The 26,215-nt window shown below is 44.3% G+C and overlaps 1 protein-coding gene across 1 annotated transcript in view; it reads left to right on the forward strand.

Annotated features, from left to right (window-relative positions):
* The first annotated feature begins 17,237 nt into the window (after positions 1-17,237).
* The window catches only part of LOC133343268 (epidermal growth factor receptor kinase substrate 8-like), a 52,398-nt gene continuing 43,420 nt past the window's right edge, over positions 17,238-26,215 (forward strand). Inside the window, exon 1 of the mRNA XM_061552729.1 lies at positions 17,238-17,551. The gene's annotated coding sequence lies outside the window, so the exon portion shown is untranslated. The remainder of the gene's footprint in view (positions 17,552-26,215) is intronic.

Raw genomic sequence — 26,215 nt, forward strand, 5'->3', positions numbered from 1 at the left:
TCCTGCTCCCGCCCGGAAATAGACTCGGCCCACGAAGTGGATAGCAGAGCCACACCAATCAACATCAATCTACGCCCACTGTTGTCAAGATATGCAACAACTGTACTGTAGAGGCGATCACGTGGATTTCGGATTAACCGGAGCACGTGTTTGTTTGTAATAAAAAAATGTCCAAGAATAACAATGTATAACTGTTTTAGTTTATTTCATGTGGGCCTACGGGATGACGACCGCTTGTGTTGCGATTGAAACTTTGTGAGTTTTGTTTTTTTGTAAAAAAAAAAAAAAAATCTACGTGACTTTACCGAAAGAACCAAAGCATATGAAAATCCACGAGTTATTAATTTATGTCAAAATCGCAGGTGCGTGGTTAATCCGCAAAGTGCATAAACCGCACGGCTGATTATCGTGAGTCGACTGTGGACATTACTTCAGATATGAGCACCAGGATTGAAACAGTTCTGGCCCATTGCACCGATACGAGAGCGTAGAGCTTTTGACAATCTTGAAAAATTACATTTGGGCTTGACATCGCTGCGGTAAATCGCGTCTCAGTAACTTTATTGCTTGTTTTATATATATATATAAAATAACTGGTTAGCCCACGTCATTCAAAATGAACAATTGTTACCGTATTTGCATATCGCGCGACAAAAGGCCATCATGTCTGGGTGTGTGAAGGTGAACCTTTAGAAACAACAACATGCATAGATGCTTAGGTTTTTTCGGTAAAGTCACGTAGGTAAAAACATTAAAAAGTAAAATAAAAAAAATCACGACGTTTCGGAGGCAACACAAGCTTCCGTCTTCAGGTGGTACCGTCACAGCCACGACAGCTGTATCAAGTAAATGTTTTTACCTACGTGACTTTACCGAAAAAAACCTAAGAATATGAATCATTGCAGTCACGAAAGCTTCAAATCTAGAATGCACAGATGCTGCTGTTGCTTGTGAAGTATTTTTGTAACCGTGCTATTATCTCACACCATAAAGGGGCCCACTGGAAAAATAACAACGTAACCAGGCATATCTTCGCACAAACGATGACACAGACCTACCATAGTTTGCCGTGCCCCTTTTGATGAGCACAGTCAGAGCGGCATTTAATCGGAAGGCGATATCAAGGAAATGTTTTCGAAATCGTGCCCTTTGACCCCATCATTTGCAGATACGTATATAAAGTATTGAGGCATAAAAGTAGGGGCGGTCATGCCAAAAAGCTTACAAGTGTTTACGTGAAGTGGTTGAGATCCACGCAGTGGCGTAATTTAATTATGTAGCTTGTGAGTTCATTTTGTCACTTTTCTCCAGTTTCTGGCTCTCATTCTTGCATTATCTGCCTCTCACATTCTCTTTTCCCTTAAACATGCACACGCCAATCAAAGGCGTTATGGCCAGGTGAGAGTCCACGGCAATAAGGGGTCTCTTTTGAGTGGTCCAAAAGTAAATCATTAATAAGCACTGTACTTTATAGTAGGGACAGGATGATTGCTGATGGTTAGGGAGCAGAGGCACACCGCACTTGTGGCAGTGATAACGCTGCGTGGAGGTTTTCTGTGGGCTCGCAAGGTTTACACACACACACACAAGTTTGCTCAACAATTGGTCAAACGTCTCGATGCAAAAGAAAACCCTCCTGGAACCCTGCTGGAACACAGCACGTGCCTCCTGGATGTGGCCGTTTTTACTCGGTAACGTTTAGGCGCCTCTCAATTGGAAGCTAATTGCGAAGTTCAAATCCCAATTGAAGGTTGACTCGGCCCGTCATGCCCCTGGGGTTGATCAAATGAGTTCGCCGTTTGTTTGTGGGGAAGTCATCAGTGGTCGTCTTAATTGAGAGACTCGCCTCCACAACAGTCGGTGAGGATTTACGCACCACTGCGAACAGGAGGAGAGCAGCGCTTTAATGCACATTTTGGCAAGACGTCGCTCTGGCCTTGACTGAAAGATGAGCCTTGAGCGCTATAGGAGGCTTTCCTGGAAATAAAAATAAATGGCGTTGTAAAATATTGCTCAATTGTAGTGGGATTGACCATCTGCACATTGAGCCAAAGTTGGCCCAATGACAGCCGACGTTGACCCAATGTTTGCATGTTTACTGGGTGACGGGTTTGACTTTGTTACCTTGTGATTCTGAGTTGCGCACTCCCGCCACATTGGCATACAGTCCAACTGCTTTAGTTATTTATTTTTAGTCTGTAAAGGAGTGCACTGTGTTTGTCGGGTGGACTCTGACACGGGCACAACACAGCCAACTGTTTTGCGTGATGGCGCTGGAATCGATAGGGCCCTTCTCTGTCCACTTCACAGTGGATCGTGAAAGTTGGGTACCGTTTAGTCGAGATTAAAATTCTAAAGTGAGACGCATCCCAAATTTCAGCCCCGTGTCAATGAGGTTACACATGTCTGATCACACGCAGACATCTTCTTGGTTCGTTCGGTAAAGTCACGTAGAAGGAAAATAATAAAATAATAAAAATAAAACATAATAAAAGAATTCTCACGACGTTTCGGCTACAACGCAAGCAGCCGTCCGTTCTTCACCTGAGGACGGCTGCTTGCGTTGTAGCCGAAACGTCGTGAGAATTATTTTATTATGTTTAATTTTTATTCTTTTATTATTTTCCTTCTACGTGACTTTACCGAAAGAACCAAGAAGATGAATCCCTGCAGTCACGAAAGCTTTAAATCGAAATCACACACAGACACTTAGACGCATCATAAACGTTTTCTTAAAAATACTGGGGGGTCGGTGGGGGTCGCAGCGTGTCTTATAATGAAGAGAATAAGGTAATTCAGCGCATCAGGCGCCTAAACGACTCGCTGGGAACAGAGGTATATATAGGCGAATATCTTTTTTTTATTTTACCAGGTAAGGCCCACTCAGCTATATAGCTCTTTTTCAGAAGCAACCTGGCCACAAATGACAGCTCAACGAAGTGGCTTGGTCACGTGGAAATTTGTAGCAGCCAAATACTCTAAACTCACGTTCATTTTAAATGTGGAGAGGAAAACCGGAGGACCCGGAGAAAAATCCATGCGACCACGGGGAGAGAGACACACGCTGCAGATATTAGAGGCGTCAGGGTAGGGATCGAACCAACAACCTCCTGTATACAAGGCGAGGTAGTTAACATCTCCTAGCCACCGTGTGAACATCCTTAGAAAATGACAGACGCCGTACACAAATAGTTAACTGGACGTATGTAAAGCGCACGCTGCTTTTAACGTGGGCAAATGCTGAGATGTGCTTTTAGAAGTATGCAAATGGTCAGTGTGTGACATTAAGAACGTTAGTGTACGTGAAAGTGTCGGATTTGTGAACGTGAGGGCTAAAATATACTGTAGTGGGTGCGGGCGTTAGTTGGTCAGGGCGGATATGCGACGAGCGGATATGCCACGTTCTACTGCCATTGGGAATCCAAATGTGGCCCCCGTGCAAGTTGACTTAGTGGAGAAAGAGAGAGCACGCGCTGGATTTAAATTCTAACACGGGAAACGTGTGATAATTGGTTTTTTTACCCTTCTATCTGGCAACAAAACTGACACCTTTTTTTGTTGCCAGATAGAAGGGTAAAAAACCAATTATCATATTTTTTAGTGGCAAATGAGGTTCCAATTACGGGAAACGTATTTGAACTCCTCTTGAGTTCAAATTATTTGTGCACTGTTGGTTTTCGATGTCTTCCTGTGAAGACGGTTGATTTTTCTTCCGCTTGTTTTTGTTGTTGCTCTGATTTCTCTTCACTTCATTTGTTGTCCTTGGTGTTTATACTCTTTGGTTCTTTCGGTAACGTCACGTAGGTAGAAAAAACTAATAGATCACGACGTTTCGATCGCCACACAATGGACGCATTTCTCTGTGACATTTCCAAACGGATTATAATTTCGATCGCATCACAAGCAATCGTCATCAGGTGGGACAACCACAGCAAGAAAAAACTGCCTACTTCAGCAGTTTTGACGATCGCTTGTGTTGCGATCGAAACGTCGTGATCTATTATTTTTTTTCTACCCACGTGACTTTACCGAAAGAATCAAAGAGTATGGATTCTTGCAGTCACGAAAGCTTCAAATCAAGATCGGTGTTTATGCTTTAATGCAATTTATTCTTTTTTTCTCTGTTGCGAACGAGCCTCCGCATCCTCGGTCTGTTAGAAATTCTCTCACCCGGGTTAAACAAAAAAATGTAATTAGGAACAACACCCCAGCATGTTGCACACACGGGCGACAGAGTTTATTGCAACGCACAAACAAACACGCGTATTTGTTTAACCATCGAACATAATAGAGTGACACATAAATGTTATCACACCCAACCCGGACGAAAATTACATCCACCCGTTGTCATCAATTGCATATGTTTATGGCTAGTTTAGCAATTCGACGCATGGCGCGGTTGTATGCACAGGCATTTTATGAGGCGCCTTGCATATGGTCGGAGTCTCAAAGCGCGAGCCTGGTGGCCATGAGAAAATGTGATCAATTCATACCTTAAATTTCGATTTAAAGCTTTCGTGACTGCAGGGATTCATCTGCTTGGTTCTTTCGGTAAAGTCACGTAGAATGGAAAGAATAAAATAAGAAATATTAAACATAATAAAATAATTCTCACGACGTTTCGGCCACAACGCAAGAAGCCGTCCTCAGGTGGAGAACATGTCTGTCGAGAAGACAGAGTCTGAATGACACACTCCAGGCTTGGAGCGTCTATTTAAGCTGGGATGGAGGGGGGAAGAGCGCCTTGACAAGAGAATTTGCATATCAAGAGGAATTTAGCATATTTATGGGAAATGCAGATATGCGATTAGTACTACTTGTGAAATGCGTATGGGGTTTGGCGGGGGGTTTAAAGTCATATTATGCCCGTGCATTATGCAGGATTAGCAGCATCAAAGGAAAGGGATAGGGGTAACATTAATAAAGGGAAGGAATGTTAATGGTATGTAGCTGCATTCTACGTGACTTTACCGAAAGAACCAAGAAGACAATTCATACCTGTCAACCCCCTTATCAGTGCCCTCCCTTATTACTGACCAACTCAGACCGTATTGGTCACCACGTGCCCTTATAAATCTCAACGTTCATCCTACAAAGTCCCATCACAAGGGAGAAACTCAAACAGACCAAAAACATGTTGTTGCCCTTATTGAAACGGCTGCACGCCGTATGGACCTGGAAACTCAATTTCCCTGTCCAAGAATACAGATAAACCGTACAGGTTGACAGGTATGTAAAGTTAACACATAGCATATATCATTTCTCACTCCGGAGCGAGCAGTTAAGCGGGTGGGCCTCCAAACGAGGTGTACCGAGTGCAGTCAGAGTGAGCTGACGTGTGAATGAAGAATGAGTGAGATCCAGTGGCAGATAGAGGCCAAAATGCGCTCATTTTCAGCAATCAATTAATCGCTCGTTTCTCAAGCCGCTTGTCCTGGTGAGGATCGCGGTAATCATTCGTGTAAAGTAAAATATAATTTAATTTATAGTTATAATTGAAAAATATATATATATATCATATTTTTTTTAATGCAATAGTGTTCATTAGCTATGAGGAAGGACCATTGCCCGAAACGTCGCCTATTATACATACTGTATTATACATATGGCCCTGCATTTGTGGGGGGGGGGGGGGGGCTGCGCTTCGATGTCACGGTGTCAAATGTAATGTTTAGTTTGAAGGTGTGGAGGGGGAGCAGGCGGTGTGATTTACCCCAAGATCTGGCATCCCCTCTATGGATGGCTCTGGCAATACAGGGGCTCCTCTACTTACGAACGAGTTAGGTAACGAAGGTCTGTTCGTAAGTAGATTTGTTCGTAAGTCCAACTTTACTCCTGTCGATTACAAACATGCTGTACGGCGTGTACACTAAACACGGGGAATGGCTTTAAACGTTGAATAATTTCATGTAGATGTAGATGCCACTGGTTATTCATGTTCTACAGATGTAGATGCCACTGGTTCTTCATGTTCTGCAGATGTAGCTGCCACTGGTTCTTTAAGTTCTGCAGATGTAGATGCTAATTCCCTTTGGTCCTTCTGTTTCCTCTCTACTTTCTTGGAAAACTAGGTCCGAACAGACAACTGGACATGCGAACAGGTTTGTTCGTATCTCTGATAGTTCGCAAGTCGAATGTTCGTAAGCAGAGGAGTCCCCGTACGTATAAAACAGGTGACGACGTTTCAGGGACTTGACCAGTTACTTTAGCGACCCCCAGACGCACCCTTATCGTGGTTAAACTTGTCGGCCGGATGTGGACGTAGCAGTTGCAGGTGGCGGGACACGGGGCACAATTGCGGGGGCGATTTGGTTGCACAACTCAGCCCTCACGTGAGGACCGGCTTTCAGGTGCGGGCTCGAGATCAGGTGCGGGCCCGACTTCAACATCGCGGAATGCAGTGCGATGATGATAACATGGATTTGCGTGTGCTTTTATTTACCAAAGATGTTTACCTCCCCCCCCCCCCCATGTAAAATCTGAGTGGAATATATATGTGCATGGCAGATAAGTGTTTTTAGATATGATTAGGGCATATCTACAACAGTCGCTGGGGTCTGGGTAGGACTTGTTTGCTCGATGGGGGGAGGGAGGGACTCAGCCAGGCAGTGGAGTGGCCTTCAGGAGTCGGGCGACCAAGGGGACGAGGAGGCCTAAGAATCAGAATCAGAATATTGACACTGGAGGAATCTGATGCGCTGTAAAGCTATTTTTTCACAGATGTCCAGGAGGGGCACGGGGTCAGAACGTTATAACAACAAGCAATACAAAAACACGATAGGAGTGCAAAGTATAGAGAATGTAAACAAATAACTTACAAAACACATACAAATAAAACTAACTTTTTTTTATCTTACCAGGTAAAACCCACTGAGATATTAACTTGTTTATCAGAAGTGATCTGGCCACAAATGAATGCTCAACAAAGTGGCTTGTCACGTGGAAATTTAAAGCAGCAAAATCATCTAAATAATCTAAGTGCAGATGGTGGGATGCTGCCAGGGCAGATCTTGATTGTGGCATCAATGGCTTTTGGCCACGATGGCATCTTAATCTTGTACCTGAGTGGGGTGTAGAGAGTTTGCATTTCAGTTTAACACGTAGGAGGCTCCCACGAGCAATATCCGCAAGTGTTTTTTTTTGTTAGATCGTGTAAATATAAATGTGTCGTTAAACCCACCACCACCCGACACAGCCAATTAGTAAGGTATGTCACGTAAACTAGCATCATCATCAGGCCTGATGATGATGCTAGTTGTAATTACTGGCGAAACGTCGTACTCAAAATGTACATGTTGTGGATTTACTCTCCAACACACCGTTGTGCTGAACTAGTAGCGAGAAAAACCTCTATTAGGGTTGTATTTGTGTTAATTTTCTATGTTTGGACTATGCCCAAATCACCCGGAATTGCTAGCAGATTTCAAAAGCTAAGCAGAGGGTTGAGCCTGGGTCGTGCACCTTCACTAGCCCACACTAACCGGCGTACTGTAGCCCAACTCATGTCTTGCAGGACTCGCCAACGACCTCCCAAAATGTCTAGTCTCCAAACTACAGATGATCCCAAATGCCGCTTTCAGTCTTCTCATCCGGACCCGTAAACGACGCCACGTCTCCCCCCAGTCCTCGTGTCCCTCGTACCGGCTCCCAATCCAATCCCAGATAAATTTTGATATCCACACTCACCGTTTTCAGGATCCTTCATCAACTCGTCCCTACCTCTCCCCTCCACGGACTCTCAAATTTCTCCCCTCTCCTCTCACTCCACTCCCCTCCACGCACTCTCCTACCTCTCCCCTCTCATCTCACTCTACTCCCCTCCACGCACTCTCCTACCTCTCCCCTCTCATCTCACTCCACTCCCCTCCACGCACTCTCCTACCTCTCACCTAATCTCACTCCACTCCCCTCCACGCACTCTCCTACCTCTCCTCTCTCACCTCACTCTACTCCCCTCCACACACTCTCCTACTTCTCACCTCACTCTACTCCCCTCCACGCATTCTCTTACCTCTCACCTCACTCCCCCCCTCCACACACTCTCGTCATTCTCCCCCTTATCTCACTCGACTCCACCCTACGCACTCCACTCCAGCAACCCCGGCCTTCCCATTGAATACCCCAGTCAGCCTTCGGTCAGTGGAAGGTCACTCACGCACCTCCGATTAGTACGGTTGGCTACATTCGGTGCGAAAGAAGTTAATCATACATACATGGTGTAGTTAGTTTCGTGTATTGATTACCATTGTCTGGTGACGAACAAAAAACTACACAATGCAAATCTATTCCATGTGAAATAGCAAAAGTTATCACCGGTCAAGCTTATTGTAAATCACGTGTTTCTTCTTTTTTATATGTTGATGTTGGTTGGAAAATCTTCCATAGTGTCACGAGGGAGCTGGTTTCAATCACTGGTTGTACAGGATACGTAAAGGAGCATTTTCCTGGATCACAGGGTCTGGAATTCCCGACCCAAGCTAGTCTTGTTTGAAAATGGAGACGTGATTTAAATGTTACCTGCTCAAGGAACAAACAAATACATAAATATAATGTGTTTTCCCGTTGTTCACAAAAGCGGCATAAGTGCATTGGAGGAAGTCGCTGTTTAATACAATCATCTTTTAAGGGCATGCACTGAACTCAAAGATCTTTTTTTTTTTACAATTTCCTTGACAGAGTCATGACAGTCTTTTTTTTTTTAAATGCGTTACAAATTGGTTCTGGGGGAGGAGGAGATGCATAAACATTCTGCAGCAACAAAGCCCTTCCGCAAAATCCCCCAAAACAACCTTTGTTCAGTCGGGCGTCACCCCTCCTCGTTTGTTATCCCCATGAGTCTGGAACTCACTTCCCGAAATCGACCGTGCTGTCAATTATTGGCTGCAATCAATATCTTGCGTGATAAGCCACTTTCGTTGAGCTATCGTATATGTGGCCAGTTCGATTCTGAAAATGAGCTCTGTAGCTGAGTGGGCCTTACCTGGTAAAATATAAATACGGTAAAACCTCGGAGATCGAACGCACCAGAACTCGAACAAATCGGTGTTCGAATTGCCTTCTGGAACGAATCATGTTCGATCTCCGGGGTACCACTGCAGTTTTAATTTATAGTTCAGTTTTCGTTCCATATTGTGTCTGTCTCCAGTCGGGTGCCACTCGATGTGTAAATGGAAAAGTGAGTTTTCAGTTCCCTTGGATCACACCCTCCTCTCAATTGATCACTTCTGGTGTAAAATATCAACAGCTGAGAATCTCATTCGACTCTGTTCATCTTCTTGGTTCTTTCGGTAAAGTCACGTAGAAGGGAAGTAATAAAATAATTAAAATAAAACATAATATAATAATATAATATAATAATATAATAATATAATTCTCACGACGTTTCGGCCACAACGCACTTCCCTTCTACGTGACTTTACCGAAAGAACCAAGAAAATGAATCCCTGCAGTCACGAAAGCTTTAAATCGAGACTCTGTTCATGTTTACATGGTGCTCATAATCCCCTCCGCGTCTGCGCCTCTGCCTCTGCTATGCCTTTGTGTGTATTAAGTGGCGCCCTACTGCCCACCAACTCACTCACCTACTCACTAAGATACCCATTCACTCACCTCATCATTCAGGATTCCACTCCTCCTCCTCCTTGTCTCCTCTGCACCGATGCCTCTATGCCTCTACACCAGGGGTCGGCAACGCGAGGCTCCAGAGCCTCATGCGCCTCTTTAATGACTGCTTTGTGACGTTATTCATTAAGGACCACCGTCTTAAATTCACATGCATTGTGGCTCTTGAAATATGGATTTTTTTTTTACCTAATTCGATTAACGAGAAATATTGTTACTTTTTGGCCGATCCCATGGGAGTCCAGTTTACCATGGACCTCTAAAACTACGAACTATTTTTTTTTATTTATCAGATAAGGCCCACAGAGCTATATAGCTCTTTATCAGAAGCGACGTGGCCACAAATGATAGCCCAACGAATTATAAGCAGCCAAATACTCTAAACGCGTGATGTTGATTCTAAATGTAGAGGGGAAAACCGGAGGACCCGGAGAAAAATCCACGTGACAACGGGGAGAATATGAAAACTCGAAATATACAGCAGCAGGCGTCAGGGTCGGGATCGAACCCACGACCTCCTGTCTACCATGCGAGGTAATTAACATCTCCGAGCCACCGTGATGACGATGAGAGAGACGCAAACTCCAAATAAACAGCAGCAGGCGTCAGGGTCGGGATCGAACCCACGACCTCCTGTCTACCATGCGAGGTAGTTAACATCTCCGAGCCACCGTGATGACGATGAGAGAGACGCAAACTCCAAATATACAACAGCAGGCGTCAGGGTCGGGATCGAACCCACGACCTCCTGTCTACCATGCGAGGTAGTTAACATCTCCTAGCCACCGTGATGATGATGAAAGAGAGAAAGACGCAAACTCCAAATATACAACAGCAGGCGTCAGGGTCGGGATCGAACCCACGACCTTCTGTCTGCCATGCGAGGTAGTTAACATCTCCTAGCCACCATGATGACGATGAGAGAGAGAGACGCAAACTCCAAATATACAGCAGCAGGCGTCAGGGTCGGGATCGAACCCACGACCTTCTGTCTGCCATGCGAGGTAGTTAACGTCTCGCCACCATGGCGCCCCACAAATATTCTCTCCCTTGGCTCCCACTCTGTTAATTGTTATGAGCCATCGGCCATCGTCCCTTCTAACCATGACATGTCCTGCCCAGGCCCCGCTAAGTTCTATTAACCGTCGGGACGATGTCATTAGCCTGCGCACAATCTGAAATCTCGAAGCCACGTGGTCGGTGTTTGTGTTTCGGTGCGATTTCCAAGGAAGCCTCTCTTTTTTTTCTTCTTGGTTCTTTCGGTAAAGTCATCACTTAGAAGGGAAATAATAAAATAATAAAAATAAACATAATAAAATACAATTCTCACGACGTTTCGGCCACAACGCAAGCAGCCGTCCTCAGGTGAAGAACAGGCCTGTCGGAAAGACAGCGTTGTGGCCGAAACGTCGTGAGAATTGTATTTTATTGTTTTATTTTTATTATTTTATTATTTCCCTTCTACGTGACTTTACTGAAAGAACCAAGAAGATGAATCCCTGCAGTCACTTTACCAAAATAACGTCGTGAGAATTGTATTTTATTATGTTTTATCTTTATTATTTTATTATTTCCTTTCTACGTGACTTTACCGAAAGAACCAAGAAGATGAATAACTGCAGTCACTTTGCCGAAATAACGTCGTGAGAATTGTATTTTATTATGTTTTATTTGTATTATTTTATTATTTCCCTTCTACGTGACTTTACCGAAAGAACCAAGAAGATGAATCCCTGCAGTCACGAAAGCTTTACATCGAAAAGCCTCTCTTTTCCACGCATCTTTGCGCGGTCAAATCACGGAGGTGTGACATTTCACGTCCGACACTGTCGCATCTTAGTGTTCGTTAAAAAAAAACCGGGGTGTGTTGGGGCTTTATTTGTTTTCTCGCCAGTAAGCATGCAGATTGCTGGGCGTTTCAAACATCGAGGCAGTAAAAACCGTTACCATTTAAAGTTCGTGAATTATGGCTTTCGTCGTAAAAGCAGAACAGCCTGTTGGCTCGCACGTAGCGCGGCTGAAGCCGTTCGGGCGTTTCTGAGTGAAGTTTCTGCACCGGATTGGTTCGCCCGCCTGCCCAGGCATCGACGCGTTCAGTCCACGAACTGGCATCCGTGTTCGGGTGGCAAGAATTGATGGTACTGTACCGTACTGAGATTTGGTGGCATTGTTGTCGGGGAGAGGAACACTCCATTAAGTTGAGAAATCACGACGTATGTCACCATCGGCCCGGTGACCCAACATCGATCAAAAACCATCTCCCCGTCTCCAGAGCAACGGCTCAACGATCCGCAACGCAATGTTGACAGACCTATAGCATGATTGAGGAATACGTCTGAGTTTGATCTGGAGTGAGAGTTAAACAATGACGGTCAAATATACGATGTGTTTTTTTCTTTCACCATCATGTATAATTCCTACTGTGACATCCGCTGAGCACACGACGGCTGTGTCCATTGTCCAAGCTTTTCCTCCAGCACACGCGAACTACCGATTGATTCTAGATTTGAAGCTTTCGTGACTGCAAGGATTCATACTCTTTGGTTTTTTCGGTAAAGTCACGTAAATTTAGCTGTGACTGTCCCACCTGATGACGGAGACTTGTGTTGCCTCCGAAACGTCGTGATTTATTATTTTAATAACTACCGATTGATCAATTGGTGTCGCACCTATTATGACTGCTGCGTCGACAGAGGAAGAGTTGTGGGGAGTACGACTTCACAAGATTGGGTATCGCCTGATGTTTCTGGCCGTTGTAATCACCAGCCAAATGTCGTACTCGAATTGTAAACGTCGCGGGTTTACCCTCCAACACACCGGTTGTGCCATTGGAACCTGATTTTCCAGTAAAAAATATAATAATTGTTTTTTTACCCTTTTATCTGCCAACAAAACTGACACCTTTTGTTACAAGGAGTCATGGTTGCATAGACCACAATACCTGCAGTCATAATGCAAACAAAAAACATAACTCTGATAATGTATGCACTGTCCTTGAAGTTGATTGGTCCACACCCGAGACAGCTTTTCTTAGAGCCTAGTCTCACATGGTGTTGGACCAGATGACGCCAAAAGGCGCACAACTCAAAGACAATGCATCATCAGAGTATGAGAGCTCGGGGTAAGCATTTACACCATTGTAACCTCATTTGCCAGTAAAAAATATGATAATAGTTTTTTTACCCTTTCATCTGGCAACAAAACTGACACCTTTTTTACAAGGAGTCATGTTTGCATACACCGCAATACCTGCAGTCATAATGCAAACAAAAAAACATAACTCTGATAATGTATGCACTGTCCTTGAAGTTGATTGGTCCACACCCGAAACAGCTTTAGCAGAAACTCATGAGCACGTGTTGTTAACGTGACAAACCTTACTAATTGGCCGTGTCGGGTGGTAGTGGTGGTGGCGGGTTTCACGACGCATTTATATTTGCTCGGTCCAACCCAAAAAAAACACTTTATTACGGAGAATATTGGTCGTGAAAGCCTACTGCGTGTCCAACTGGCGAGAGTAAGTTGGTTCAAGTGTGGGGCACAAGCTCCAAGCCCCACCGGGATAAGTCGTCTATGAGGACGACGCGACATATTTTTAAATCCTTTATATTAAGTTCACTTGCTTGCTTGCTTGCGCGCTTACGACCGTGCAAATCTTTCGGTCGTTTTTTAACCCACTTCTTGTGATCCAATCGAGCTGACATTTTGCACACAGACTCGTTGTGCGTGACAATTTATTTTCGTGAAAAAATGTTTCCAAAATTTTACACTTTTAGGGGAAAAAATATATATATTTAATTACCAATTGCTTAGTGATGGCAGGCAATCATCTGACCCATAGGTGGCAGCCATCTCAAGCCAGAGGACGAGAGGACTCTAGCCGCCCGTTTCAAAGACCAATGTGGGCTGGGTTGTGGCCCATTGAACACGCATATAAAGGATTTATAGTGAAAAACTTTGTTTTTACGGGTTAATTTTTTTACGAGTACATCTGACACAGACTCAGCTTCCCCATACGTCCCTGCGCAGTTGTAACCGCTTGGCCAATAGTGACCACTGGCTATGACACGAGGCTCGAAAGACGCAGTGACATGGCCCAGCGGTAGCGCGTTCGTCACTTTGGTTGAAGAGGTTCGCGGTTCAAAACCGGCAGGCCGCCCTGATTATTACTGCCGGTGTAGTAGCCATGAAATATGAGCTGTATGCCTCACAGTGGACGTTTAATGATCCCCTGACGTCGTTCGAAACGAGTAGGCCATTGTGTGTCGGCATGATGGTTCAAATTTTCAAAACTATTACAATTACCCGCAAAACTACTCACTTGGGATTACACGCAGCAACATCAGCATCAGCATCATAGCCACCTCCTGTGAAACTACTGCAGACTGTGTCTGTGAAACACCAGTGCCTCAGCTTAGCACTCTAAGAATGACAGCACCAAAATTAAATGTACTGAATCATCATAATGTCAACCTATGTTATTAAATATAAAAAGTGTATTTTTTTTTTATGTCTGGCTAGCATGCACCACCCAGCACGCAATCGTGACTGGCTGGAGGCCATGCAACACACTCCATCCATCTCTCCGTGTCTCCCTTCATGTGTGCCTCTCTCCAATGTCTCTCGCCACGTCTCTCGCCATGTCTTTTTTCATCTCTCACCATGTGTCACTTTCGGTGTCTGTCTTTGTGTCTGTGCCTCTCTCTCTCTCTCTTCACGAAGGGTCCAGATATCGCAAAGCTACTACCTCTGCTATCCATTCAAGCGACCCTGGCTATCCACACATCTTAAGGGCCGCTTTATCTTTCCATATCTGATCGCGAGACGGGGAAAATGCCCATCGAATGGCAGTCCAAACCCCATATTTCTCATTCTCGGAAGTAACGTTTATCCAAATTTAGCGAAAATAAAATTGAATACGATGGGATTTCTTTGGTGCAGTTATTGGTAATCGGAGATGAAACGATCAACCCCCCCCCCCCCCCCATCGATACGAGAACCCGCTTGAATCGTGGGCCTGCCCGCACCGTGCCGAGGGTTTCGGCGATTGCCGGTTCGGCGTTCCGCTGACCTCTGGACCGCCCAGCCTCCGTCCACAAGGATCAGGTTTGGTATCATTCTTTGGTTCTTTAGGTAAAGCCACGTATAAAGATAAAATAATAAATTAAATTAAATACTAGCATACGACGTTTCGATTGCAACACAAGCAATCGTCATCAGGTCTAAATTAAATAGAAACACAAATCTAGTATACTTAGAAATGTAATGTAATACAACAGAGAGTCGGATAACATAACAGTCAACACCCTGTCTGGTTGATTACGTTCTTCCTGAGAATGCTACATTACATTTCTAAGTATACTAGATTTGTGTTTCTATTTAATTTATACCTGATGATTGCTTGTGTTGCAATCGAAACGTCGTATGCTAGTATTTAATTTATTCTTTTATCTTTATACGTGACTTTACCGAAAGAACCAAAGAATAATTCCTGCAGTCACGAAAGCCATCCTTGATAGTGAAGGTTGAAGTTCCACCGTGCGGCATTGCAAAACAAATTTGCGCGGTGGGCCGCAGAAAAAAAAACGTCCGCAACATGAGAAACTCGCGTGCTTTGTGGGTATCCCTCCCCCCCCCCAAAAAAATGACATGCAAATTATGTGGACATGCAAGTCACTGATATATTTAGCCTAACCTTTCACAAATAATTGGGTACATACGTACCGACTGGCGGTGCCAGTGACGGACATAAACCGTCACGTGGTGACCGAGACGGGTGACAAAGTTGAACTCTGGCACACATGGCCACGCTTATTTCTCGCGATGTGTCTTTCGGGTCGTACCACCGCATGTCGTCGGATCACGACGTCCTAACGAAGCAGGCGAGAGCTACGCGTGTTTGGCGTTGCACCGTTTCCAAAATAACCTGAAATAAAAATAATAAAATACAAGCGAGGCGTTTTCACTGAAAGCTTCAAATTTATTTTTTTCCACTTTTCCTCTAGGAGAATCGTAATTATCAGAGCCTGAGTTCAAATTTACTTGATTAGCTTCCTCCGCTATTATTATTGATCGTCATTATCGTCATTATTTGCTTTACAATCATGACTGCCTATGACCAAATCATCCAGAATATGCGCCAACTCATCATATTTCTCATGAAGCTAAGTTGTGTTGAGCCTGGATAGTGCTCGGATGGGCGATCACTATGCACACATAACAGGTGTCATATGCTGCTGCAGGACTGCCACGTGGGCAGCAGAGGAAGCAGAACTCCATTGTTGTACTGTACTCTTACCCGAACGTCAAACGACTCGCACTGACCAGGGTGGTGAAGTATGGCGAAATAACCCACGTCGTGTTGAGAGGCCCTCATCCAGCAGTGGATTGACAAATGGGCTGTATGTCAGCATGATCGTCAATACCAAAAACTGTTGTTTAAACAATATGCCCGACCAAAACCAATTCTTATTTACAGTCATCATAATCGTCGCTCTAGGGTCGGTCACGCGTTGGCCGTGACTGGGAGTCAAACTCACCCGCCTGGTTCACAACGTAGTGCGCTGACCACTCCGTCACTGCTTAGTCCAAGTTAACCGCCTGCATTATTACTTTTAATTTCATCAGTCACATCAAAAGGGCAAATGTAATATACCTATCATCATAGAACCGATTGAGCCTGGCGTCATTGCACAGAACAGCCCGGGAAGATGACACTACAGAACTACACCATTGGAACCTCATTTGCCAGTAAAAATATGATAAAATTTTTTTCACCCTTCTATCTGGCCACAAAACTGACACCTTTTTACAAGGAGTCATGTTTGCATAGACCACAATACCTGCAGTCATAATGCAAACAAAAAACACATCTCTGATAATGTATGCACTGTCCTTGAAGTTGATTGGTCCACACCCGAGACAGCTTTCCTTAGAGCCTAGTCTCACATGGGTTGGACCAGATGACGCCAAAAGGCGCACTATCACTGCAGGTATTGTGGTCTATGCAAACATGACTCCTTATAAAAAGGTATCAGTTTTGTTGCCAGATAGAAGGGTAAAAAAACCAATTATAACTACAGAACTAGTCCGGAAGACTGTGCAGAGAGACTTGAGAGATAGAAAAATGTACCTGTGTATCAGGCCAACGAAGATTAAACAGAGACACCGTTGACGAATAAGCATTCGTTTAACAAGCCTGACTGCCGATGAGGCCCAACAAGTCAAAACCGGTCCAGAGTTTGGATGCTTTAACTAACGCTGCTGGATAAACACGCATCTCGAAAGCCAATCGACTCACGCGCCGTTTGTGTATTAATATGCGGTGACGCAACATAGGCCTGCTTGTGTGTGTATATATAATCATTTAATCAGAGTAAATAAAACCTGCGCTTTGTTTTGTCAAACCAGCCCTGTGGATTCCATTAACTCCTTTCCTTCTTGCGGTCTGGTGTGACTGGTAAGTCGGCAGCCATTTCTGAGGTCACTTCTGGGTTCAAGGTGCAGAGAAACGCGTGCACTTCGGTCCACCTGAAACCACCGGCAGAGTCTCCGTGCGGGGCAGGGTTTTTTATTGGACAACTCGAGCCCAAAGGTGCTCTTTGATACCCGCGAGCGGTCGGATGGGCTGGGCAGAAAACGCGCAGCTGGGAGACGTCACGCGGGCATCGGGAGGGCACTCACGCACACACACGCACACACGCGCGCACACGGCTCACTCGCAGAGGCATCAGACATGGAGCCATCTCTGCCCGAATAGTACGGCGACTGCGTGAAGCCACAGTTCACGTTACATCGCTCTCATTATTGTTGGAAAAGATTTTTTTTTTTAAATTGTGTTTTTTCGTGTTGGAGTAGCCAGTGGTGTTGTTGTCGGAGAAGACGACCCGGTGTTTTGGAAATTCAAGCTCGCAAGACTCGGCAAAGACAGGTGAGGGCTGTTCTTTTTTAGTTGTTTACACCGTGACTGCTGCTGCAACTGCTGCTGCTGCTGCTGCGACGTCTCGATTACTACTGCTCACGGTTTAAGAGCGACTGCATATTTCAGTGCTCAACGCTTGTGAAGGGGGGCATGTGGTGGTGGTGGTGATGGGGGGAAGAAAAGAATCAAACCACGCTCCATTGGCGAGTGGTGGCAAGGTGCTCAAATGGTTCTGACAAGCCAGCCAGCCTCGGCCAGCCTCCTGTAAACCTTAACGCAGCGGCAACTCGAGGAATTTGTAAAATTCGCTGGGTGGTGATGACTGTGGTGGGTGGGTGGTACGGTCATTGCGTGTCCTCCCCACGCACGTTTTGTGGCGCGGGGTATATGTGTGTGTACGTTGCACGTGTGTATAAATGTAGTTGCTTCAGCTCCATACTATTAACATTCCTTCCCTTTATTAATGCTAACTCTACTCCCTTCCTTTGATGCTGCTAATCCTGCATAATGCACGGGCATAATATGACTTTGAAACCCCCCGCCCACCTCCTAGGCATTTCACAAGTAGTGACTAATCCCATATCTGCATTTCCAATAAATATGCTAAATTCCTCTTGATATGCAAATTCATTTGTCAAGGCGCTCTTCCCCCTCCAACCCAGCTTAAATATACGCTTCCAAGCCTGGTGGTGTTCATTCAGACGCTGTCTTTCTGACAGACCTGGTCTTCACCTGAGGACGGCTGCTTGCGTTGTGGCCGAAACGTCGTGAGAATTGTATTTTATAATGTTTTATTTTTATTATTTTATTATTTCCCTTCTACGTGACTTTACCGAAAGAACCAAGAACATATAAATGTGTCGTTAAAACCCGCCACCGCCCAACACAGCCCCCATCGGTAAGGTTTGTCACGTAAAACGGAACGTGGCCAATTCGTCACCAGCAACGACACACCACTTGTGTCGGAGAGCAAATCCACAACATTTACAATTCGAGTTCGACGTTTCGCCAGTAATAACAACCGGCATCAGCAGGCGCCGGCCACATGCACGTATATGTGTGTTAAACTTCTTTCGCACCGTACGTATCCCGACCGTGCTTATGAGGTTGGTGTGTAGCGAAGGGTCGTGTTAGGCACCGTCAGCGTGGTTGGCCTTTGCGGTGTCGATACAAGAGCTCGAATAGACGCGGGGTAGTGATTTATTGATGGCGGAGATGCACGCGAGGTGACGGATGACAGCACGAGATGTTTCGGGAGAGGTTTTGAACGACGGAGCCTTCGCCCTGATCGTATGTTGTTGTGCCCACGTGACCGCGATATTACCATGCCGTTTGATTAACAGAAGCTGACCCGTGATAATGGCAGCTTTCATACATATTGTCAAATCGCTGCACGGTTTTTTTTTGCTGTTTAAAGCTTATTACCCATTAAACTAAAAGTCAAGCATGGACTATTGCGGTAGTTAATTTCATTGTCTTGTACTGTTGACCTACCACGTGTGCTCGAAGCGTTATGGATTTTAAGGTGACAATGAATATAACGCTTATGTTTGGGTGAACTGCCGTTGAATAACTTAAAGATGTTAGGCCCCCTACATGTAGAGCCCGTTTTGTAAATTCACTGCTGGGTGAGGAGGTGTCCACTCCTCGCGACCCTGAGGGGCCTTTGTCCATACTTGACCACGCCGATTAGTGCCCGTTCCCCGTTGTGAACAACGCCTATGACACCTACCTATTACACCTACCTATGACACCTACCTATTACACCTACCTATGACACCTACCTATGACACCTACCTATTACACCTACCTATGACACCTACCTATTACACCTACCTATGACACCTACCTATTACACCTACCTATGACACCTACCTATGACACCTACCTATGACACCTACCTATTACACCTAACTATTACACATACCGATTTCCGCACGGTGATTACACACCCAAGCACTGTCCAGGTCCAAGGCTGCTTAGCCTCCGAGTTCTGATGATACAGTCATGCTGGGTAATGTGGTCTATGTTGGTCATCTTTATTCGCGCTGGAAGTTTAAGTTAAAAAAATGTTTTATTTAACTCGTTGGCAAGAACTCAAGGAGACCAGAATACATTGCATGGAAGTATGGCAAGGCGCAACAACAATGTGGATATCAATCTTGACTTAAAGCTTTCGTGACTGCAGGAATTCATATTCTTGGGTCTTTCGGTAAAGTCACGTAGATAGGTTCAAAGAAAATAACAAAAAATAGCAAAAAACTACGACGTTTCGATCGCAAAACAAGCAGTCGTTTTCCTGAAGACGAACGCTTTGTGTTGCGATCGAAACGTCGTAGTTTTTTGTAATTTAATTTGAACCTATCTACGTGACTTTACCGAAAGACCCAAGAAAAATGCGGATTCAATGTCACACTTTTGGGAAGCTGGCATCGTGACAATCGTCATATCATCGTGAAATATTATTAGGAGTGGTGCACAAGCGTAATTAACAAACCAAAAAATTACTCAACACATTCATCGATAACACCGTGACCTTAAGAGTAAAAATATACGTGACCATTCCACAATGGTCCTTCATATCACATGAAGGGCGCATTTATGCCCTATGAAGAAGAGCCATCTGCCCGAAACGTCAATCGGTACGTTTCCTTATTAAGGCCACAGTCTTATTGACGATTGTATTGATGTTCATTTACATGACTGTGTGAAAATTGAGATGTCGTTTCGGGACAATGATATCACAGGCAACCCTAGCGAGCTTGCGGCGTCGGTCACATGACACGCGGAGTCAAGTAACTGGTCTCTACAGCAGTGCTCGTTAGCGGTCCTCATCCGAAGGTGGAAATTCCAGATTTCAATTGTGGGGGGGCCCATCCTCCTTCAGTTTCATTTATTTGGTATTAGCCCTGTGAGCCATGCGGCTCTTAGATCGGGTGCAACCGCAACAAACAAAAAAACATAAACAAGAAAACATCTTAAAGTGACTATGCGCAAATAGAAAAATCCAGGAAAAAAACTCTTACTACTTGTAGAACACCGTAATGGAGCTTAATCCCGTAAAGTGGAATTAATTTGACCTACACTGGAGGAATCATGAGCGACGTCAAGCCCCTATTTTGTTAGTGTTTCGAACTTGCGACTTTCCAAATGATTTGGGTTAATACAACGGTCAATAGCCAATAAGAATTAAAAGTGGCAGCCTAGGAATGGAACGCGTCTGAGAATTTTCCCTACCACCGAGGAGATGGAGCGACGAAAGCCAATTCACGATGCAGGTGCCGGGTGGATCGTTAACATCGGCAAGGTTCGTGAGAGGTTTGCCGGTGGTTTCGGGAAGTTTTCGTCCATCCAAGGACTTTACCCTACCCGACTTGCATGTCGCCAACCCACACTGACCAGCGTCACGTGACGCCTCGTCTAGCAGTGGAGTGCCACAGGCGCTGTGCACGTGCAGACACCGTGGCATTAGAATTAAACACGACTGCAATTCGCGCTTTATTTAATCGGGGGAGGTGGGTGGCGAGCGAGCGAGCGAGCGACGGACGTACGAGATATGATACCCTTCTTGGACTATCTTCGAGTACAATATTAAGTTACGCGGACAGGCATTATTTGTTTTATTTGACCTACTGTATGTGCACGCTCAGTTTTAATTTGGCCCCATATATACCGTATATATATTTTTTTCAAATTACTGTATATTCGAATTTGTCGCAATGTATTCTGCGGCGTATATTTATGACCGGCGTAAAAATAAAAGCAAAAATCGCTTAACGATTATATGTTTTTTCACCGATGTCTATCCTTGCCGTCTGAATTACTCTGTGGTATTGTTACCGACGGCTCCACGCGGGGTCCATCGCGTGGTGCAGGGAATGAATTAATTAGTTGCCGGTTTCAGTCATCACTCGCAACTTGATCAATCAGCCTCGGCCAGAAATCGATCTCGTCGATTAGCACGGTTGGCTACGTACGGTGCCGACAGAAGTTCAACACGCAAACTCGTGCGTAACAGCCGCATCGTGTGCTCACCACTGGGCCCTTCCCTCGACAATCATCAAAATATAAAGACGCAGCCCTCCAATTTTTTGCTCAAGCCGCGGCTGGCGTAAGAGCCTGAGCTAATCCAAACAAACACCCCCTCGACTGTGCCATTCTGGCCAAAGCTAAATGATTCAATACGGGTCACTGTGGAATGTCTTGGTTGACAACAAAACGTACAACAAGCGGTGTTCTTGACGAACAACCGAGGGGAGGAAAAACAACTGAGTAGACTTTGTCACCGGCTGTATACGTGCCGTGTGTGTGTGTGTGTGGACAAGTAGGTCTGCGTGCGAAGCGGCACGAGAACTATTTTTGGTCATAGACTAAAAAATAAAAAAATGTATATTCATACACCTGTCAACCCCCATATCAGTGCCCTACCTTATTACAGACCTTACTGGTCACCCCCCGTGCCCCTTATCAATCTCAACGTTCATCCTACAAAGACCCATCACAAGGAAGAAACTCAAACAAATAGACACCAATTTTTCGATTTAAAGCTTTCGTGACTGCAGGGATTCATCTTCTTGTTTCTTTCGGTAAAGTCACGTAGAAGGGAAGTAATAAAATAATAAAAATAAAACATAATAAAACAATTCTCACGACGTTTCGGCTACAACGCAAGCAGCCGTCTTCAGGTGAAGAATGAGACACTACCAAACTAGGAGCTTATATATAAGCTGCATTGGGGGTTGAAGAGCGCCTTAACAAAAAGAATGTGCATGTGAAGAGGAATTTAGCATATTCATGGAAAATGCGTAGGCGTTGGGCGGGGGGGTGTCAAAGTCATATTATGCCCATGCATTATGCAGGATCAGCAGCAACCAAGGGGGGTGCAGGGATTAGCAGTAACAAAGGAAAGGAATGTTAATGATATGTAGCTGCAGTTACTCAACAACCACGTAGAAAAACTAAAGTATAAACTACATAAAAAACTAAAGTATAAACTGCATCGCACCATCAGTATACTTACTATACTCTATAATAAGCTGAGTTACTAACAGCAAGTAATACATTACAATTCTACCTCGTAAAAATTCTATAATATGCTTCCATCTAAACCTTATTCTCTTATATCACACGAGCATATACCGTACTATATACTGCCATAGATAAACCCAACATTAAATTATATACTGTATTGCTGTAAACCAACCTATATCTTATACATTTAATATAACACTATGTATTATTCTACACACCCTAATGTGTATCGAAATGGTTTATTACGTCCTTCCAATGATTGCTGAGCCAGAATCCATCTTCTCGGTTAAAATTGTCTCTGTGTTTGTATATGTGGATCGCCTCATGAACGAATCTCTCATGATAGCCAGATGGCTTGCAGAGAACCTCTGTCTTGGAGAAGTCGATATCATGTGAGCCCACTGAGTTGTAATTATGCCCATGCATTATGCAGTATCCTGCATAATGCATGGGCATAATATGACTTTGACACCCCCCCGCCCAACGCCTACGCATTTTCCATGAATATGCTAAATTCCTCTTCACATGCACATTCTTTTTGTTAAGGCGCTCTTCAACCCCCAATGCAGCTTATATATAAGCTCCTAGTTTGGTAGTGTCTCATTCTTCACCTGAAGACGGCTGCTTGCGTTGTAGCCGAAACGTCGTGAGAATTGTTTTATTATGTTTTATTTTTATTATTTTATTACTTCCCTTCTACGTGACTTTACCGAAAGAAACAAGAAGATAAATAGACACCACTAGCACATTCACCACCGCTACACTCACCACTACGTACACTCACCACTACTTTACACTAACCACTACGTACCTGTCAACCCCTTATTTACAGACCAATTCAGACCTTCAGTTTAACACGTAGGCTTTCGCGACCAATGTTATTCATAATCAACGTTTTTGGGTTTAGATCGCGTTTATTTATAAATGTGTCGTAACCCTCCACCACCCGACACGGCCAATCAGTAAAAAATGTGTCACGTTGACAAATTGTAAATGTTGTTGCTTCAACACACCGGTGGGCTAAAGCAGTGAACTATTTGTCTTTGTCAACGTGACACATTTTTACTGATTGGCCGTGTCGGGTGGTGGAGGGTTACGACACATTTATAAATAAACTCGATCTAAACCCAAAAACGTTGATTATCAATTCAGACCTTACTGGTCACCCCCTGTGTCCCTTATCAATCTCAATGTCCATCCTACAAAGACCCATCACAAGGGAGAAACACAAACAAAAATACAATTTGTTTTGCCCGTATTGAAACGACTGTACGCCGTATGGATCTGAAAACTCAATTTCCCTGTACAAGAATACGGGGTAAACCGTGTGGGTGGACAGCTGTGGATCATATACTAACTAGTGCTGTACTTTTACCCCTATTATACTGCGTGGTGGACTGAGGCCGTTGAAACGCGTCACCTATTGCCGTATTTATGTTCCTATTTCGGCCACAAGTTTTGTTGAATGTGTTGAGTTCATTTCGAATCGACTGCGCTTACACGTTTTGTCTCGTCAGCCTCCGATCGTAGTCAAATCCGAAATGTAACGTAACACTGCTTCGCCTCCATTGGAGCCTCATTTGCCAGTAAAAAATATGATAATTGTTTTTTTACCCTTCTATCTGGCAACAAAACTGACACCTTTTTTTACAAGGAGTCATGTTTGCATAGACCACAATACCTGCAGTCATAATGCAAACAAAAAACATAACTCTGATAATGTGCACTATCCTTGAAGTTAATTGGTCCACACCCGAGACAGCTTTCCTTAGAGCCTAGTCTCACATGGGTTGGACCATATGACGCCAAAAGGCGCACAACTCAAAGACAATGCACCATCAGAGTATGAGAGCTCGGGGTAAGCATTTACACCATTGGAACCTCATTTGCCAGTAAAAAATATGATAATTGGTTTTTTTACCCTTCTATCTGGCAACAAAAAAAGGTGTCAGTTTTGTTGCCAGATAGAAGGGTAAAAAACCAATTATCACTGCTTCGCCTGTCATACATTTTTTTCTCTTGCTTGGCCTAGCGGTCAGCATAAAGACAGGCGAGTCCCAACAACCCTTGAAGTGTCAACATCATAACTGACGACTTACGAGCCACATTGCGCCCAATCGGAGCTTGAGCAATGGGGGGGCTAGGCGATACGTTTAACCGAACTTGCACACTACGGCGCATAGGCCACGTGTCATAAACCGCTTGTAAATATCTCAGAATTGCTCCTTCGCCTGTAAGGTGAGGTCCCTCCGTGCTGCGTGTCAGCCCTGCAAGTGACTCACTCGAGCACTCCGCCGTGGCTGAAAGGCCTCGACTAAAATGGCACAACGCTCACAATTGGTATTTTTGGACCTGTTCTTCCACGTTTTGGTATAGATATCATTTGTTTTTTTTTACTCAACGAATGCGAAGTCCCAAAGGCCCAAGCCTTGTCGAGGGCGAGTAGACCTTCGCTCAGTTTGTGGATCGGGCAGACTTCAAGGATTCATACTCTTTGGTTTTTTCGGTAAAGTCACGTAGGTAAAAAATAAATGAATAAATAACTATTTCCTATTTAAAGCTTTCGTGACTGCAGGATTCATCTTCTTGGTTCTTTCGGTAAAGTCACGTAGAAGGGAAGTAATAAAATAATAAAAATAAAACATAATAAAATAATTTTAATAATATTTTTAATAATATTATTTTATTATGTTTTATTTTTATTATTTTATTACTTCCCTTCTACGTGACTTTACCGAAAGAACCAAGAAGATAAATAAATAAACTCACGACGTTTTGGAGGCAACACAAGCTTCCGTCTTCAGGTGGAACCGTCACAGCAAAATTACTGTATCAAGTCACCTATGTGACTTTACCGAAAAAAACAAAGAGTATGAATCCTCGATTTAAAGCTTTCGTGACTTTCGGTAAAGTCACGTAGAAGGGAAGTAATAAAATAATAAAAATAAAACATAATAAAATAATATAATAATATGCTTTATTTGTATTATTGTATTACTTCCCTTCTTCGTGACTTTACCGAAAGAACCAAGAAGAAGTATGAATCCTTGCAGTCACGAAAACGTCAAATCTAGAATTAGACTTCAAGGATGTCGTCGGTTGCATGGTTTTGCTCCACCCCACAGACGCTGAGCAGGGGGGGCTTGCTCTTATGCCCCCGTCGGTGAGCCGTGACCAGTTGTGAACCTGTTGAGAGGGTGGACCACTCCTTCCTGGAGAGGTTGAATCCAGGGGGGCTGCTGTTGTGTGGGGGTCGTAACGAGGTGCCCGTTCGCCAGGTCCAGTGACAACCACTCTGGATCGGCGTCGTGGAAGAGGATACTGTGTACGTGTTTGTAGCGGCTAAGCGGGTCTCCGCTGCATTCTGTCGGCCTCATTGTGTTTTAGTTTGTTTTCTTCCCCCCCCCCCCCCAGTCAGTACGGTTGGCTACGTACGGTGCGAAAGAAGTTCAACACGCATACGCTCCACGGGAGGCAAATTACTTGATTCACTGGTCGTAATGATGATGATATTTGTAAATTGTATTTGTCATCATTATGGCTGATTATGAATATTTATTTAGATTTTTTTGCAGTGGAAAGCCTCGCTGAGTCTTAAGATTCGTTTTCAGGAGGGGCACCCGCTACATTGGGACTTTTGGC

The sequence above is a fragment of the Lethenteron reissneri genome, chromosome 2 (genome assembly GCF_015708825.2).
Source record: "Lethenteron reissneri isolate LAM-NWPU_2019-01 chromosome 2, ASM1570882v1, whole genome shotgun sequence".
NCBI classification, from domain to species: domain Eukaryota; kingdom Metazoa; phylum Chordata; class Hyperoartia; order Petromyzontiformes; family Petromyzontidae; genus Lethenteron; species Lethenteron reissneri.